Raw genomic sequence first — 18,542 nt, forward strand, 5'->3', positions numbered from 1 at the left:
GCTCCTGGGCCAGGTTGGATTATGGTGGATACAGATTAGGCTAGACAACAAGGTCCCTGGATCTCTATTGTGCTCTGTGGCCTAAAGCGTACCTAAACTCAGAGTTTTCATTTTAAATAAAAGGGTAGACAACCCTTTTTTTCAAAGTGCAACAGCCTTTTTTTAAAAAACATTAGGTGCAGCACCGCCTCCTTAATTTTCGATCACCTAGTGCGCCGGCCTGAAGATGGATGCCGGGACTACGCGGTAGCAGATGGAAGAACTGGGTTTGGGTTTACTTCCTCTTTAATGAATGCTGCTGTCCTAACAGATCACACAGGTCTACAGCTCATCTTACTTAGGTCTTCTTCTTCGCTCATCGTTGCATTTTGGATTGTAAGGGATTCACTTCCTGGCAGTGTTGCTGGATTACCTTAGGCATGGAGTCTAAGTGACACTTGGTCTTTACCAGAGCATCCCACAAGGAGTGATGGGTCAGCAACCCTAGTGACTGGCAAATTACTTTTCTGCGGAATAATACCAGGTCACAACCCCCAAACTCTCTTTACAAGAGACAGGTGGTTTCAAGACAGAAATAGATGCCATGGCAATGCCAAGACTGTTGGAGGTTCGAGGAGGTGGCTAGCAGAAGATGTGGTTATAGGCCAGCTGTGGTCAGTGCATGTGGTTGGAAGAAACAGGGCCATTGACAGGATTAGGTCAGGGTAGGCAGCTGGCACGCGACATGGCCGTAGACAGGCTTAGATCAGAGCAAGCATTTGGCAGAAAAAATAGTCATAGACAGGGTAAGATCAGGGTAGGCTGCTGGCAAAATACATGGCCATAAACAGGCTAAGGTCAGGGCAGGCAGCTGGCCACAGACACTAAGATCAGGGCAAACAGCTGGCAGATGATGTCAGGTTAAGGTCAGGTCACAGGAAGGCAGGCAAAGAACCTCTAGGCAAAGTGGCAAAATGCTGAGGATCCTGTTTCTGCAAATATTGGGAGGACCTAAATAAACCTTCTAATTTAAGTCCTGCCATGCATGTAGCCATATGTATTTGCATGCACATTTGAGTGTATAGCATCCAGTGTGTGCAAAGTCACACACCTTGGCATGCATGTATGCTTACCTGTATGGCTTCAGCACTGGAGCCGGCAGATGATCAATGCGCAACAGGGGAAAAACCAGTACAGTAACAGGTATACACCAACAAATCGAAACAAATGTTTACTTATCACAGTTTGAGACAAGTGCAATATGTGGCTGGAGTTCTGCTTCAAGCAATTATAAGCACAACTGTCTGTGCCTAATCAGAAAGTTGCCACTCCATTGCCATGATATGCCATTGATCAGATAGAACAATCTGAATCTACACTGGCATACTTAAACATCTAAGCATCAAACTTCTTTATCCTTGGTAAACTAGAAGGTGGTTCAAGGTACAATCAAACATTTCTTGCATAGGAAATCATATTGCCATTTAATCTTCTAGTAAATGGATCGCTTAATCATGATATATTAATTAGTGAATTTCACGATTATAGGAATCTAAATATCAAGGACTAGTTGAAATAATTTACTGTCGTTCCTAGCACACCATATAAAAGCCCATATTTATTTCCCAGGAAAATCCATTTCAACGCTAAAAGGCATTTATGCAAATGTTGTTGTGTTGCTAGGGAAACAGGGTTAAACACAGCTCACTGATACTTGGGCAGACAATTAATGATCACACTTGGCATTTGGCAGGTAATAGAATGGAAAATTCAACTATACAAGCTGCAAACAATTAAATTTAATTTATAATAGGTCAGCCTATTCAGCCTAATACAATATAAGCAGGAGAGTAAACAAACAGCAAATAATTCAGTGAAAAGCGGCAACTTTCCATGAAGGTGGTATAACATAGACATCTACATATAAATGAAAGAAGGGTATGCCGGAGTCAAGATTGTTAAAATGTCACAAAGTGAACATATTTGCTATTTGAGAATTCCTTCCAAGAGTTGTGTGATAAACCTAGAAGCACTCATTTTGTTTTTGTCATCTAACTTTATTGTAACATGTGCAGTAGAAGTTCATCTACCACAACTTTTCCCAACCCTTTGGCCAGTACCCTAAGTAATATAAATATAAGTTACTGAAGTAACTGTGCCGAGCCTTTATATTGTAAATAGACAAAGAAAGGATAGAAAAATTAGCGGCTCTTTATGGCAAACTTGATTAAAACTAGATCAAATCCTTTATTAAATTTGTATAAAATAATCCTACAAACATAACAATATACATAAATCATGTAAACACAATAACCATTACCTTTAAAGTCATTTTTAGGTCTTGGGGAACCCCTGCTATAAATACTACAGTATATACACATCTCACAATATCTTATTGTAATGATCAGTCTCATCCATCCTTCGCTCCGCTCCTCTTCTGCTGCATCTCTTTGTAGTTCTCTCCATTGGCTTCCTTTTCACCTTAGAATCAAATTTAAGCTCCTGTGCTTTGCCTTTAAATTCCTACACAGTTATTGTCCCACTTACATCTCTGACATGGTTAAAAAATACTCCCCCTGCCGCTCTCTCCGCTCCTCCAATGACCTACTAATGACTTCCTCACTCATAACCTCATCACACGCACGAATACAAGACTTTTCTAGAGCTGCTCCAACTCTCTGGAATGGTCTTCCTCGTCCTATTCGGCTTGCTCCTACTTTCTGCTCATTTAAAAGAGCGCTCAAAACCCATTTTTTCAAACTTGCCTACCCGTCTTCTTCTGTCATTTGAAACCATCACTACTTCCCACACTACATATCTCACATCCTTTGTGTGTGAAATTCCCCCACCTACTAGATTGTAAGCTCTTCGGGGCAGGGTCCTCTCCTCCTGTATCACTGTCTGTATTAGTCTGTCATTTGCAATCCCTATTTAATGTACAGCGCTGCGTAATATGTTGGCGCTATATAAATCCTGTTTAATAATAATAATAATAATAATCAGTGGATAGAATGCTTTTTACATTGCTGGTTATTGGGACAAATTTCATCCTTACAGATAGCCAAAGATATACCATTGGTGTCAGATAAACTGTCCCTTTAAAACCAGTTGGGTGTCTTCAACAGAAAAATTTCTGTACTAAAAAATCATCATACTATGAGCTCTCTTTTTTAGCAGTGGTCCTTGTTGGGATTAATGAATCTTATAAAACATTAGTAACAGATAATTTTGGTGTTTTGTTTAGTTTAGGCTCATGGGTCCCCATCAAAGTATCTACTAGGAATTCCTATAGCCCAGTGTAGGGGATGTAAGACACTGAACCCAAATACAGCAATCACTAAACAGATACTTGTCTGTTTTTAATAAACCATATGCCATAAACAATAATATCACTTTGTCCATAAAGCATCAATTCTGTGTGTCAAGTGGCACATGGTGGTGGGTTTATTTAACCACCTGAGCGATAAGCCCGACTTTAGTACGGGCTTCAAAAAGTTACAATTATCGATAAACCCGAACTTTTCTCACTGTATGAAAATACAGTGAGAAAAGTTCGGGTTTATCGATCACTTACCGGGTCCCGCTGCGATCATCCATCGTCGTGTTCCAGCGTCGTGTTCCAGCATCGTCCTCCAGCGTCGGGTGTCCTCTCCGGGAAGAAGAAGCCGGCCGGCTTCTTCCCCCTCCGTGCGTGTACGGGAAATTCAAACTGAAACTCATTCAAACACATTTTGTATTGGATTGAATACAAACTCCTGTATCCAATCCAATACAAAATAATTCAAAATAAATACAAAGTATGTAATTGGTAAATTCAAACTCTCATTTTGTATTGGATTGGATACAGGAGTTTGTATTCAATCCAATACAAAATGAGAGTTTGAATTTTGTTCTCATTTTGTATTGGATTTAATACAAAGTCCTGCATCCAATCCAATACAAAATAATAGAAAATATATTTATGTGGTTTTGTCTATAGGTATGTGACGGACACTAGGGAGGTGTTTTAGAAAAATATATTACTATACAGTATACCGAATTATCGCATTTTCAGTATTTTTCATTTATTTATGTATTCTTGTTTAAGCTGCTTTTTGTGTCTTTTATTTAATTTTATTAAAAGTAATTTTTTTTTTACATGATTGTGTGTTTCAAACATTTTTTAAATTCATGATATCTACTAGAACCCTGTTCGGACATATTTCTGTAACTTACAGGTCTACAATTATTTTTGGGATTACTTTTGTTTTTGGGTTCATTGGCTTTCATAGACTAAGGTCACTAGCCTTCAGAAGGCTTGGAACCCAAGGAACCTTTGGTGAAGGGTAAGTGTATTCATGCTTCATAATGGGCATAAAGGTCTCCAAGACTGGAGAAGATAGGATATTATGGGAGAACCAGCAAACCTGGAATGGATTTCTTAAATCATTTTCTGTTAGTTGGCAAACGTTTTCAATCTTGGACCAGATCCATTGCAGGTTTGTTGGAGCACTCTACCATGATAGTCTATCTTCCACAGTCTTGGAGAGATTTATTAAATCAGACCCAATATGTAAATGTAATGTTTCCAAGTATTTATTGTCACTTATTGTTCGTAGAACATATGCCTTTGGTAATTCCTTCATCCACAATTTTAAGAGAAGGGCAGGGCCATCCTTCAGGCATCATCCAGGGTAATCGTCTACATCCTACACCAGTGTTTCTCAACAAGATTTCTATGGAACTCTAGGGTTCCTCAAGAGGTTGCTAGGGGTTCCTTGAGCAATAAGCAATGTCTGCCTCCCAGGTCAGTTTAAAAGACACCAGTGACCAGAAGCATTCTTCCTACTGACCACCACACCACCATGTTCTGTGAGCTATGGATATAGTAATAATAGAAAGGGTCCCCTAAAGACCTAAATGTTACAAAGTTTAAAAAAGGCTGTCCTACTCTGACATGGACTTCCTAGTTTCTGTGCATTTCTTGGCTTTGTTCACAAATGTTTGAGACATTTGATCACAAAGATCAGCCCTTGTTGAAGGCTGTCACCTAGATAGACCCTGATGTGCTATAAAGCTGGTCAAAGCTGGTTCTTCTACCAGACCTCCGCCAAGGATGTTCTGCAGAATGCACACTGATGGAGCCTCCTGGGACTAAGTTCCATTTGACAAGGAGACTTTCCATTTTAATCCTTAAAAAACTGATGTTTGCCGACTGTTCTGAAGACCACATTGAGTCACAGGTAACATGTGTGAGCAAAACAGCTTATCTTTCTGATCCGTATCTGTTGACCTGGCCTTTTATTGGTAACGCAAGTAGCACTACAAATTCTGCTTCTCTGCTTCTTCCACTGGTACCTCATCATATTGAATACTCTATTTCACAGAAGGGGTCTGTGCCATCTTCTGTGTCACCCACCTTGCACACCTCTCCAGCCAGCAGCCTGCCCTAACCTTGGCTTGTCTGACTACGATTCTGCCGTTCGCTTGTACTACACATTGTTCCTACCCATTGAGCAGTTACCAGTCTCTGCGTGTACTGCAACATGGACACCGTCTCCTAAAGCTCAGTGGGGTGCACTGGTATAGACAGAGTCTGGTGGCTTAGAATCTACTACCACCTGCATGTTATACCATAACACTATGACACACTAACTGATGGACCCTAATACAGGCATTGTTCACCAGATCTGATCTGAAGGCCATGATTGCAAGGTGGGAGATCACTCATCAGGCAGTCCTCCATAAGGTTAAACAGGATATAGCCAAGGCGATGGGAAAGCTGATGGCCTAAAAGTTGAAACATCTGGGCTGGTGCAGAGAGTTTTTTCATTGGAAGTGGACAGAGACTTTCAATACCAAAAGTCGGTGGTGGATCCAAAGATCCATGGATGACTTTGAAACAGATCAAGAAGAAATTACATTAACCTATGTGGTATCACTAGGGATTTTAGAACTGACTCTCTGTGGGACACATATTTTTAGCCTAGTTCTGGGAGATACCCTGGACTCCCTCCAATATTAAACTGGACAGGGTTTACCAGAAGCTAGGCTCACTTCCTCAGAATCCTAAACGGCCCGGTGATGTACTTTATAGAATACATTTTACAATATTAAAGACACCTACAACCTGAGTGCAGAGCTGGAGGGACCTCCTGTTTTAGTAACCAGTGTCAGGGTGGTTTAAAGAGGAACACTACTGGAAATACTACACTACTGGAAATACTGGAAAATGTGTCAATCATATGGAGAAGAGTTTTTTTGGGGGAGCCTGCACACTCCTAAAAAGAATTCAAGACTTGAGTCTTTTTTTACCAGTTTTGGAAAATCATAACTGGGTGCAGAATATACTAGATTTTTTTTTTTAATATTAACACTAAATTACAAAAAAGAGTCACGACAACTCAATATTTTGTAAACATTTTTTTAACAAAAGTGTAGTAATCCTAAGGAACAGAATAGGTGATTTTAATTAAGCATGGAAGTACATTTTAAATATTGTGACATAAAAGACAAAGAAAAAAGAAATCATTGTGGAAATATGAACAGTAAGTGTAAATTGAAACACATAAGCATGAAAAAACAGTCACTTTTTATCAGCCTAATTCCTTATCTTTTTTTTGCCCCCTCTTCCTTCCCTTCCCCATCTCCTTCAGCCGCAGCCATAAATATCAGGCGGTAATCATGTTTTAGACATTTATTATTCTCTTTCACCTCGCCTTCTCAAATATTTGTCTCAATTGTAATCCAACTGTGTAATTTCTCTTTTATTGCCTCCTTAATTTGCACTGGGCATCTTTAATAAATTTTAAAAAGGTTTAATTATATAAGCATAAAACAGACATCCTCGCAATACTGTAAGTCTCTATTAAGTCTTAAGATGAGATACTCAGACTAGCTGCAGAGAGAACACAGACACTGGCTATAAGATTATTCACTAAATGATTTATTTTTACTTTAGTCTGAGCTATCAGGTGGACTGACCCTTTATGGTAAAGCCACAATTCTGCTTAGTAAAGATTTTCCAAAAGCCAAGGCAATAATTTAAGTGAATTTTTTTAATTATCTTGAATATTATTATATTATAATGCACAACTTTACCCAATTTTGATGCCATGTCTTACTCAAAGAGAATGTTGTGTCATGCTGAAGGCTCAACCACCGTTCTAATGCTCTTGAATGGGAGCGGTTGGGAAACATTCTTTTGCATGCTATTGCATGCAGCCGATTGGGGTGCAGTTCGCGAAGGTCCCTCTATGCTTTGTGATAGCTTTTGGAATCTTTTTTGCAGCCTTCATCACACTCAAATGTGATACCTGCAGTGTGTTTTTGATTCCTGAGTGCATGGCAGCAATTTGCTATGTGCCTGAATGTAACCAACCACACAGTTTTCCACTGCAGGTATGAAAAAGGCCTTAGAGAATGGTTCTCCGTATATAATCACATAATCAGTTCAAGCATTAATATCAACGATCCCAAGTTGGCAACAGTGATTTTTGTCAAGTTGATTTTGTTATATATCTAAAACCAAGAACAAAAATGTAATCCATTGCATTTTACTAGTGCTTAGATATCAGGACTTTTTTATTTTTCTGGCTTCTACAAGCATAGAATATTTTATTATTATTATTAATAAACAGTATTTTTATACAATTAGTCCCTGGGTTACATATGAGATAGGGACTGTAGGTTTGTTCTTAAGTTGAATTTGTATGTAAGTCAGAACAGGTACATTATGTAAATAAAAGCAATTAGGACAGATGTTTGTCTCAACATATTATTAGGCAGCATGGTGTCAGCTACTGTAAAAAATCCTCACTGTGAGATAATCACAAACAAAGCAAAAAAAAACTTTATGGAGCCTAGAAATTCATCAACTTCTGGAGCAAGCTGTGCTGTGATATGCAGAAAAACAACAATTGCAGAGTTTGTCTTGGTCATTAACCACCTGAGTGGTAACCACGAGTGTAGCTCGGGGTAAAAAACAAAAACAGCTGAAAGCGGTAACCCCGAGCCACACTTGGGGTAGCTAAAAAAAATTATGACTAAAAATAAAGACTTACCTGGTCCCATAGGCATCCTCCAGTGACCTGCCATTCTCTGGCCACGTCCTCTTCTTCTGATTAGTCCCCTTGGCGAGTGCGCTGATGTCCCCCGGGAGTTCCTAGTGACATCTGTGCGTGCCGGAGCATGGTGGGAAATTCAAAATAACTGTATTGAATTCCCTGTGTCCCAGCGTGCGGCACTTGTGCCCGCCCACGAAGGCGGCGCCGATTGATTTGATGAATGCCGATCGGCGCCGCCTTCGTGGGTGGGCACAAGTGCCGCACGCTGGATCTCAGGGGAAATCAAATGAATTTTTTTTTTCTTGTTTTCCCGTGCGGAAAACCTGGTGCGTCCTATAGTCCGGAGCGTCTAATGGTCCGAAAAATACGGTATATATGAAAATATAATATATATATATGCTACTGTACAGTTATGTTACAGGTTTCAGTATTTTTGATTTATTAATGCACCCTTGTTTTAACAGATTTTTTTTTATTTAAAATTTATTAATACATTTATTGCATTTATTGATTATTGGACTTATTTTAGTGAGGTATGCCTAAGAATTACAGGCCTACAATGCAAAAAAGTTTTTCATGAAAGAAAATATACAGCTTTTGGACATATAAATCCGGACAGAAATGAATCGCCCAGGAGGTTAAAGAGTTACAAGAGTTTGCAGAAGAGCTTAGTCTCTGCTGTGTTTAGCAAACGATTTCTTCTGCAAGTCATGCAAACTGCCCCCTCCCCCTATCAAGCCTCTGTTCTGCACATGAACTAGCAGGGAAGCTTCGTTCGTATCTAGGAGTCGTCCGTATGTCGGATGTCCTTAAACCAGGGACTGCCTGTAGCACCAAAATATTAAGCAGCGCTGTACATTAAATAGGGGTTGCCTATGACAAACAGATACAGGCAGTGACACAGGAGGAGGAGAGGACCCTGCCCAGAAGAGCTGTACTGTATGAAGGATTGTATTGTATGCAGCAGGGTTGTCACCCTACTTTGTTCTCCTGGCTTGGACCACAAACACCACATCTTACACAGGGAGGTGTTTTTTGTCGCTCGCAGAAGATTGCTGGAAAAGAAGTTCTAACCCCCTAAAATATTTTTTTTAATGTGTGCCTTTAGAAATGATCTTCCTTGGCCTCATGTCCTGACGAAATAGAGGAAACCTAACCAGTGGGGATGTAGACAGCATTGCAAAACTTAAAAAAAGGTTGTAACCAATATAAGTATATGACTGTAAGCCTTTTGCTAATGTAAATAATGTGCAGCCACTGCCAAAGTTAGCTTGAACATCAGTTTTTGTTGTTGTTGTTGTAATTGAGCTGGATGTTGGATGCTCAGTAAGAGAGAGAATCCAATGGCAACACTATGTTAGATCCTCATAATTTTTTTTGCTCTTTGATAGCCTTCTGTTCGGATATTCCTATGCCTTTAAAGAGGAATTTATAAAGAACTAAAACCAAAATTACTCTCCTATCCCTGTTCTGTCATAGGGTGGCTCCATCTTTTCATCTTGAAGACAATACTCGTATTTGGCCTTCTTGACCATCTTGTTCTTGGCCATGTCAAAATGACAAAACTCTTGTGCAGGCTTGCTCCGCTTGAATTTAGGGAAGCCAGGTTTGCCGGGTTTCCCTGGCAAGCACCACCTCTTAGAATGTAAGCTCTTTTAGGCAGAATCCTCTCCATCTCCTGTGTCATCGTTTGTATTTGTCTGTCATTTGCAACCCCTATTTAATGAGTAGCGCTGGGTAATATGTTGGTACTTTATAAATACTGTTTATTAATAATATTATTATTATTATTATTATTATTAATAATAATAATAATAATAATATTATAAATAAATAAAAATGACCAACAGTGAGGTGTGCATGCCAGGCTCAGGAAAATTTGGCAGCTGGGTGGCGATCAGGCAGGTAAAGCAGAATAGACATTGCCTGTCCCTTTCTGCAATAACCACCTGCCTGAATCACTCATGGTAAAAGTTCTACTTTAAAGAAGAACTAAACATGAAAAAAACTGAGAGCAGGTAGATTCTTTATTGCAGAACGGACAGGCAATGTCTCAATGTCTCTGCAATAAAACATACTAACATACTTACCTGTCTGTTTCCAATCTTCTCTATATTGTAAATTAAGACGTGCATGCTCTATGTACGACCCCAGCATATCTGGCTGCCAGGAATTAATAAGTGACATCATTCTGGCCTAGCAATGATGACCAAGGATGCTGAACCTGGAAGAGGTTTAGGTAAAGATGTCAGCACTGTCATGAAGCTAAGAGAAATGAGTTTAGTTAAATAATAATTGTGATCTGGAAGGTATGTTTATTTTATTGAAAAAGAGATATAGTTTGTCCCTTCTGCAAAATGAACCTGCCTGTTGGACGCTTTTTTCAGGTTTATTTCCACTTTTAGAGGAAGTGATCCAAGAATAAAATTGTAAACAAAGTCATGTGCGGTTTTTATCCACTACATTACTAATAAACATCCTATGAATTCAGTTGGAGTTGGCATTATGGACTAAGACTACATTCTGATTCAAACTTCAGCTTTTTTGCAGGAACTGAAAATGATAACATGACAAATAGCACAAAATAAAACACTCAGCAATTTTGAATGCAAACAATTCTTACTTCAAACTTACATTTCATTTATCTCCCTGATTTTTTGTTTCCTTGGCAGACATGACTATGGCACCTAGCCTTCAGCAAGCGTGAATTACTTCACTTCCAGCTCAGCATATGCCAGTGTCGATTGGAGTGTCAGCCAAGATGTGATGCAACCCACTGGGGTGAAGAGCAGCTTACACTACTGTCAACTTTTACTTTTCGGCAAAAGCAAAAACACTTCATGTTGGAAAACAGCCGCCTGCAAACTGTTTATTTCACTGCAGTAATTCTGTTCACACACACAAATATCTTGAGTCAAAGCAAATTTTCAAAGCCATAGATGGGAAGATACGACACAAGCGGATAAGGGTAATGTCCTATTCAAAATACTTTGTTGATGAGGTCACAACTATAAGGTGTGGATTTTATTTTGAGAGGTCTGATGTCACAACCGAGTATAAGCTGGAGTTAAGGGTAAATAATTGGTAGGGGGTCAGACAATTAGTAAACATAAAGTAAAGTTGACCCTGGACATAGGATAGCGCTTCTGGATAATTGAACTGGGTTGCGGTATGAACATGGAGGATTGTCCAAATAAAGATATTTTTTGCTCATTGAGTGGGTAAGTTTGTTCAAGCCTGTATATAGTGATATCTACTATGGTCCATCATTGGTCATATGGACACAAAGGTGACCTTAATTCACATTACAGGATATACAAAACCAGACCCAATTAGATCAAAATTAAATTAATAGACCAGAAGGTTGATTTTTAGCACAATACATATCATCATGTGGGTCTAGGTGTTGGTGTTTCTGCAAGTGGTACATAGTGACACTTGGCTAACCTTTTGGACACACCATACATCTTCTTTTCACCTGCTTGAGAAGTGACTTTAACTTGGCTGAGATGTAGTCATCATTCTTCTGCAGGTTGGAGAAAACATTTTCTCCCCGGTGATCAGACCGCAACACTGTCAAAAGTAGTCTATCTCCGAGAAACCTTGTTTAAAACGTAATTAGTCAAAAATAAGCAAAACTTGCGAGCAGGCAGGATTATTGTGCAAGAGGGATGGGGAATGTTGGGAAAACACATTTATATGTTTAACAGAGCAAAAGGGAGCAAATAAAAGATATATATAGTTAGCAATTACATACAAGTGAACTGACCCTGACCTTATCACTAACCCTAAAGACCAATTCCTAGCAAAGAAATTCTCCCCGGTCTTGGACCCGCCCCTGGTCTGTGGCTTGCCATTTAGAAAGCAGCATCACAATAATTTGAACCTTTTTGTTCTCTTGCAGTCATGGAAAAAGCACTTTAGTCCTGTTTAGCTGACCATTTCTCTCTCTGTGTTTGTTTTGATGTACAGAAGATTAAGGAAGGCTGATATCAAGGCAGATTTGGGTACATATGCTAGCTATCTCTGAAAATGCATTGGATTATTTTAATATGAATATGTAACTTGATCTAATGGTGTTTTTATATCTCCCTGGGGATCATCTTTATTAGAGATGCCATTCTAATGGCATGAATACCGTATTATTAACTGGAGAGGAGTGGTAATATTTCTGTAATATATCATTTGTGTACAAATTATTTATATTTAGAGAGGAAAGATACTTTTGCCTGAATGGGCACACATTCCCCTAGGCACGCTGTAAAATCTCTTGGAAATCCTTCCAAGAAGAATTAGAGTTATACCACTAAGGTGATGGGGTGAGGTTAACGCATATATATCTTGCCTATAATGCCCATGGCTTTGGAATAGCAGGTCCAGGAGCTCATATAGGCGAGATGGTCAGATGTCAACAAATCTTTCTATATAAAAAATTATAGAGATATGAGAGATTGGTGTTTGTTGTTATTTATACCATGTATTTGCAGATTGGTGATTATGTGCTGTGTAACTTATGGCTGTCATTTTAATAGGTTTATTTTATCATCTATATCTGTCTTAAATAGTATTTCAAGTTTCAGTTTACCTTCTCCAAGATACATTAATTAATTACTCTTTTAGGTCAAAGTAAGAAGTTAAAGTTATGAATATTCAAAATGTTAATGACTAAGAAATCAAGTTCAAATAATCTTGTGATAAAATATTAATATACGTATATCAAATATTTAGGTAACATTTAAATATACACAATTTGCATTGATGTAAATACCCTTGAGTGTTTGGTATAACTGGCAGCCATGTGGTGGTGACGTAAATTCATAGAGATTTAAGATGTTTTTTCTTCTGTTTAAACAGCCAATTCAAATTGTACACCCCATAAAAGGTATTTCTGCTTGTGAACCCTAAAACAGTAGATGGGGAATTTGATTCCTATTTGGATTGTATTTTGCATAGCTGAACCGTCACTGCATACCACACCGGAAGAATCTTCTGCATCTCAAATCCAACTTCTTCAGCCTGTGCTAAAAGCTGGGTCTACCACTCCATTGATGTAATTCCATATGCTGGCCTCTTTGTCATTATTGTGCACAACAAGGGACCAGCATTCAACAATCCCTTAAGTGCTGGGTGTTGCTGGAGGCTGTAGAGAAATGTTTCTTGAACCTTTTAACATAGGGAAACCTCTTGAAATAACTTTCAGGTCTTCAGGGAACCCCTGCTATAATTAGTATATCCATAGCTACATAATGTTGCATTAGTGTACATAAATGTTGCGACACGTAGGAAGAATGCTCCTACAATGCTGGCCAGTGGGTAGAATGTCACCTTTATGGAAAGACAAGAAGAATATTGAGATCTATTAAACTGACTTGAGAGTCCCAAATTGCTCATTGCTCAAGGGACCCCTAGCAGCTTCTGGAGGAACTCTGATTGAGAAACACCGATGTAGACAGTGAAGGTGACCTTGGCACCTGCCCAGTGTGACAGTGACTTGCATTTGACTTAATTCTCACCTGGATCACGCAGGTTTTGCATTTTTGATACAAACAAAAGCCAGTGCATGTAAACCCTGATTTTGATAGTTGGATAACTTGAACATTTATCAGTTACAGTTTAAGAAGGAAAAGTCCTCAAACCAACTTCAGGATCACAATTCGTTGCAGGTAAATGTACATGCTAACTGCATGCATATGCAGATATTTACTTGACTTCAATCTTTCTGATAACGTAACAATGTTGGCTTCTTTCAAACAAAATACACTTAACCTTACAGTACCTGTCTAGAGGATCCAGCAGTGACCAAACTTCTGAGGTTTAGAGGTACTAACCCCCTCCTTTAATAGTGACCATTATCAAATACTTAGGATCCCAAAGAAGCAATTTCATCATTTTTTCTTTAGCATATTTGTTTTTTTAGGTGGATGAGTGGTCGGATGTTGTTACAACATTTGACTGCTTTAATACACAGTTGTAGAGAGATAAATATACAAGTGACAATCATTCTCGACTTGTTACTCAAACTGTATCATTACTTTTCTCAATTGTGAAATATGTGTTGTAAGACATGTTCCCAAAGCTTTGGCCAGCATAGAAAGAAGGCACATAAATACACGGACTTGTAAATGCACATAAATGTATCTGTGTTTGTTCCAGTACATTTTTTAGGTCCAAAGTTAGAGGCACTCAATGCACATGTTAGGAACAAATATCAGTGATTCTGTGGTTTATTACATTTGAAAGAAACTGCTAAGAGGACATAGTTTAAGGTACGGCTTCGGGTAGAAAAAAACTTACTTTTCATATTACCCTATTCACTTCTAAAACATTACCTTGTCATGTGTCACCACTGTCATGTGATCCTCCATCGTAGTGCTTATGATGGTCCAAAGCTGCTCTTCATTCTTTTTGATGCCTAACCTACCCCTACCCCAGACAAATAAAAAAAGTCACACATTACTGCAGTTCTTTAATCAAAAATACACCATTAATATTATTTTTAAACGAAAGCTATGGAAGTGCATTAAAATGACTCAGTATCTTGCAGTTTACTATACAGCAGTGCTTATGGAGGAGAGGGAACAACTTTACAATAAACCCACAATTTCTACAGCAGGGAAAAATCTATGCTAACAGAAGGAGAAACCAGAATAACAGGAAAATGAGCTCAAAAACATGCTGCTTTTCCTTGTACTGTCCCTTAGAAAGGTGAGAATAAGGATGAGACCTGTAAGTGAAAGTAAAACTGTAGCAGTGAATGGTCAGTTTCTCTATTCTGCTGTGGTGTAAAGCAGAGCTGTGAAAATCTCCAGACTTATTCTTATATGTATTTCACCTGTGTATCTAACTCATTGCCTGGAATTCCAAATGACGAGTTCTATGCAAATTATACAAATGATCAGTATATATTTCATCATCCAGTTGCCCACACATAATTCCACTTATTAAATAAAATCTATAAGTAAATATTGTGATTCAAGTGTAGAAGACAATGTAACATAGTCCTAATTGTATCCCCTGTGACTTCTAATATTTGTTTATATCCCAATCATTTTATTTTATGATTTTGCTGGCTACATACTGCATTCAAGGTGCTAATACCTTACTGATACACTGCCGAAGTTCATTTCAGTCGGCAAGATGTTGATAGAGGGAAAATTAACATCTGTTCTTTAATGAATGGCCCACTGTTACAGCTTTGGCCATCGTAGATATTTCAGTTTCTGTGGAATGTTTATTTTCCTCATTTTTATTTCAGTTATTTATTGTTTTAGCTTGATTTTAGTAAATGTACGCACCTGTTAAATGAGCGTTAAACTGCAATACGTTTTAATGTCTATTAAAATGAAAGGTGTTATATTTGTATAATATAAAAACATTTTTAGACTGCTTAGTTATATTGTCAGGTCCCTCTTTTTGGAGCCGTCTGCAGAGAATTCCATATTTGTCAGTCTTTAGACTCATTTATTAGTGTTGTTTTTTGCAATGATAAATTGTAATATTTTTAGAGGTATAGAAGGCTATAGAAAAATACTGCAATTCAGGAGTGTGTAGGGTGCAGGGAAATCAGATTACATGTACCATTTTTGACTGCTTCTAAAATTACATACCATCTATAGAAGAGATTAGACATCCAAATGAAGTACGGTTTGTACATGATATGATCTGTTATTGGCATGGGTAATAAGCCACTTACCTGTTTAACCAGAATTGTTCCCTCGCTGGCTTGATAATTAGGATGTCCTCCTTAGTGTGGAATTGGAAGGGGGGCTACTGGGCCCTGATCGAAAGAGCCCAGGGTAAGGGGGACAGAAGAAGGTTACGTAGTATGGGGCCCAGAAATTTCCAGTGGTGGTCTTGTTCGCATTATTGTAACATGAATCAACAGGTATAGGTGGAAGTCTCAACCAGGTGATTCTGCTGCTGGTGATCTGTAGCCAGGAGCAGAATTGCTCCCATGATATCAGCCCAGGATAGAACCAACACATTACATAGAGCTATATAAAGTCAATAGTGAATATTTAATACCTTTGGAAGGGGTTGGATAGTATGTATCCCGTACAGTAAATACCAACAATCATGTCTTCTGAGATTAGGGGACTGTTCAGGCACAAACAAATATTAATTTAAATTTCTATGTGTCTAAAAATTCTCTTAATCTCAGAGAACATTATACAGGTAGTCCCCAGGCTAAGGACATCCAACATACGGAGGACTCCTAGATACAAACAGGGCTTCTCTGCTCCTTCATGTGCAGGACAGAGGCTTGGAGGGGGGAGGTTGAGACAAACATCTGTCCTAATTGCATTTATTAAAATAATGTACCTAATCCGACTTACATACAAATTCAACTTAAGAACAAACCTACAGTCCCTATCTTGTATGTAACCCAGGGACTACCTGTAGTTGTTAGTATCCATATTACTATTTGTCCCTCATATGTGCTCACAACAATATTGGTCAACCATAGTAATAGTTGAATGTTCTTATAGTCTAAGGCAGCCTTTCCTAACCTTTTATACCTCAGAGGAACCTGTAAAATAATATTTAGGTTTTGGGGAACCTGCTATGGTCAATCAAAGAGAAAAATGCTTTTTGCGTGGGAAAGATTGTCCCCCAGCTGGCTCTGCCAAGTAGTGTGGGCCCCAGAACTATGCAGGTATCATCTTATAGGAAGTCAGACACAGCTCTGGAAACCCCTGGCAACTTTTGAAGGGACCCCAGGGTTCACTGGAACCCTAGTCGAGAACGGCTGGCCTAAAGCCATTTTTGAGTGGGAGAACCAATTAACCAACCAGTCTATTTTTCTGATGAACCCCTTACAATGACAGGGGAAAATATGCAAACTGCATGCAGATAGTATTCCCTGGCTGAGATTCAGACCTTGGACCAAAATGTTGCTTGGCAAGAATGGTAACCACCATACAAAATGGCTGAGCAGAAGAACTTCATTTTAATTTCAGCTAAATTCTGCAATACTGCACATCACAATAACTGTTACAGCATTTCAGAAAGGCAGTGTCTAATACAAAAATTATTATAATATTTTAATAGCTGGTGTAAAATGAAATATACAACAGAAGGGGAAAAATCCTTTTTTATAAGTATTATCTTGGCAGGTACTACTGGTCAGATTTATATGTAAAAGTCATATCCATTGGAGATAAAGCTTTTTTACAGTGACAGCCTTCTGTCGGAGGTCTGGGTTTTCTCCACGGTGCACCTGGGGAAAAAAAACTTTCTGTTTTACTAGCTTGCTCACCAGACATGTTGCTGCTATTAAATTACAATACAATTTTACTGATGAGGTGTTTATTTCCTTCAAGGAAATGTTACATGTGTTGTGGTTTCATAATATGGTTAACATATATCCCTTCATTGCTAGAAAAACATATCACTTGCATAGATTGAAGAATAGCTTAATGTATGGAAAAGAATTCAAATAAAGATGGGGTATGGAACCTTCTAGTTCAATATATTGTAATGAAAGAGAGCCAGCCACAGTTGGATTATGCAAGATTCAGAACATTTAGATGAATTATAAAACAGTTTATTTAGCATTCAGCAAGGTTTCACTGCAGGTGAATCTTCTAGAAGTGTTTGGAGTGATTGATTTACTATTGGTCTATATTTAGCTTGAAATAGGGGTTGGTATTTAGGGGTTGATGGAGCTAGTTTAGTTCATTTAAACTACATAACAGAATTCCTATTCCCCCCTATACTATCTTCTCAATTCCACTGACTGTCCGCCACCCCTTCCCCCCCCTCCCTGCAGGTCCATACTCACCTCTTCCAACAGCTGCAGATCCCCATACTAACTTGGGATCAGCTGATAAAAATCTACTGAAATTTTTGGGGCTTAGGAACATGTACAGGTTACGTGGAGGGAGGTTCCGTAAAAAACTCCAGCCAGGGTGTGTGCACCCTGGCTGGATCCAGGTACCGAACAAAATATTGCAGAGACAATTTCATCCTACAGAATTTTCACTTTACATAAAAGGATAGACAACCCTTTTATTTTAAAAAAAAATTGTTTGTGTTTTTTTAAGTGCAACACCCTTTTTAAAAAAAAAAAAAGGTGCAGCACGGCCTCCCCAATTCTCGATTGCCTAGGCGCATACCTACGTCACGCATACCGGGAGGCTCTTGGCTCCTCCTTGGCTGAATCTCGGGCATGCGCAGAAGGAGCCCTTTCATCAATAGGCAAAAATATTGCCGATCTCACGCATGCGCAGTGAGATTGGCAAGTTTTTTCCCAATCTACATCACCCAATCTCGGGCCTGCACAGTGAAAAGTCAGGTAACGTAGGAAGAAGAACGTGGAAGAAGAAAGATGAAGATGTCGGCATCTGGCGCTCCCTCTGCGCAGGGCCGAAGATGGATACCAGGAGGACGCGGGACCCGATGGAAGAAACCTCCTGCTGGACAGACTTTTCTGCAGGATTGAAGGTAAGTGTGATTTTACTGTTTTGGGTTTACTTCTGCTTTAGGAGGTAGAAAAATAGTCTTTGTAATAAATGA

The sequence above is a fragment of the Pyxicephalus adspersus genome, chromosome 6 (assembly GCF_032062135.1).
Source record: "Pyxicephalus adspersus chromosome 6, UCB_Pads_2.0, whole genome shotgun sequence".
NCBI classification, from domain to species: domain Eukaryota; kingdom Metazoa; phylum Chordata; class Amphibia; order Anura; family Pyxicephalidae; genus Pyxicephalus; species Pyxicephalus adspersus.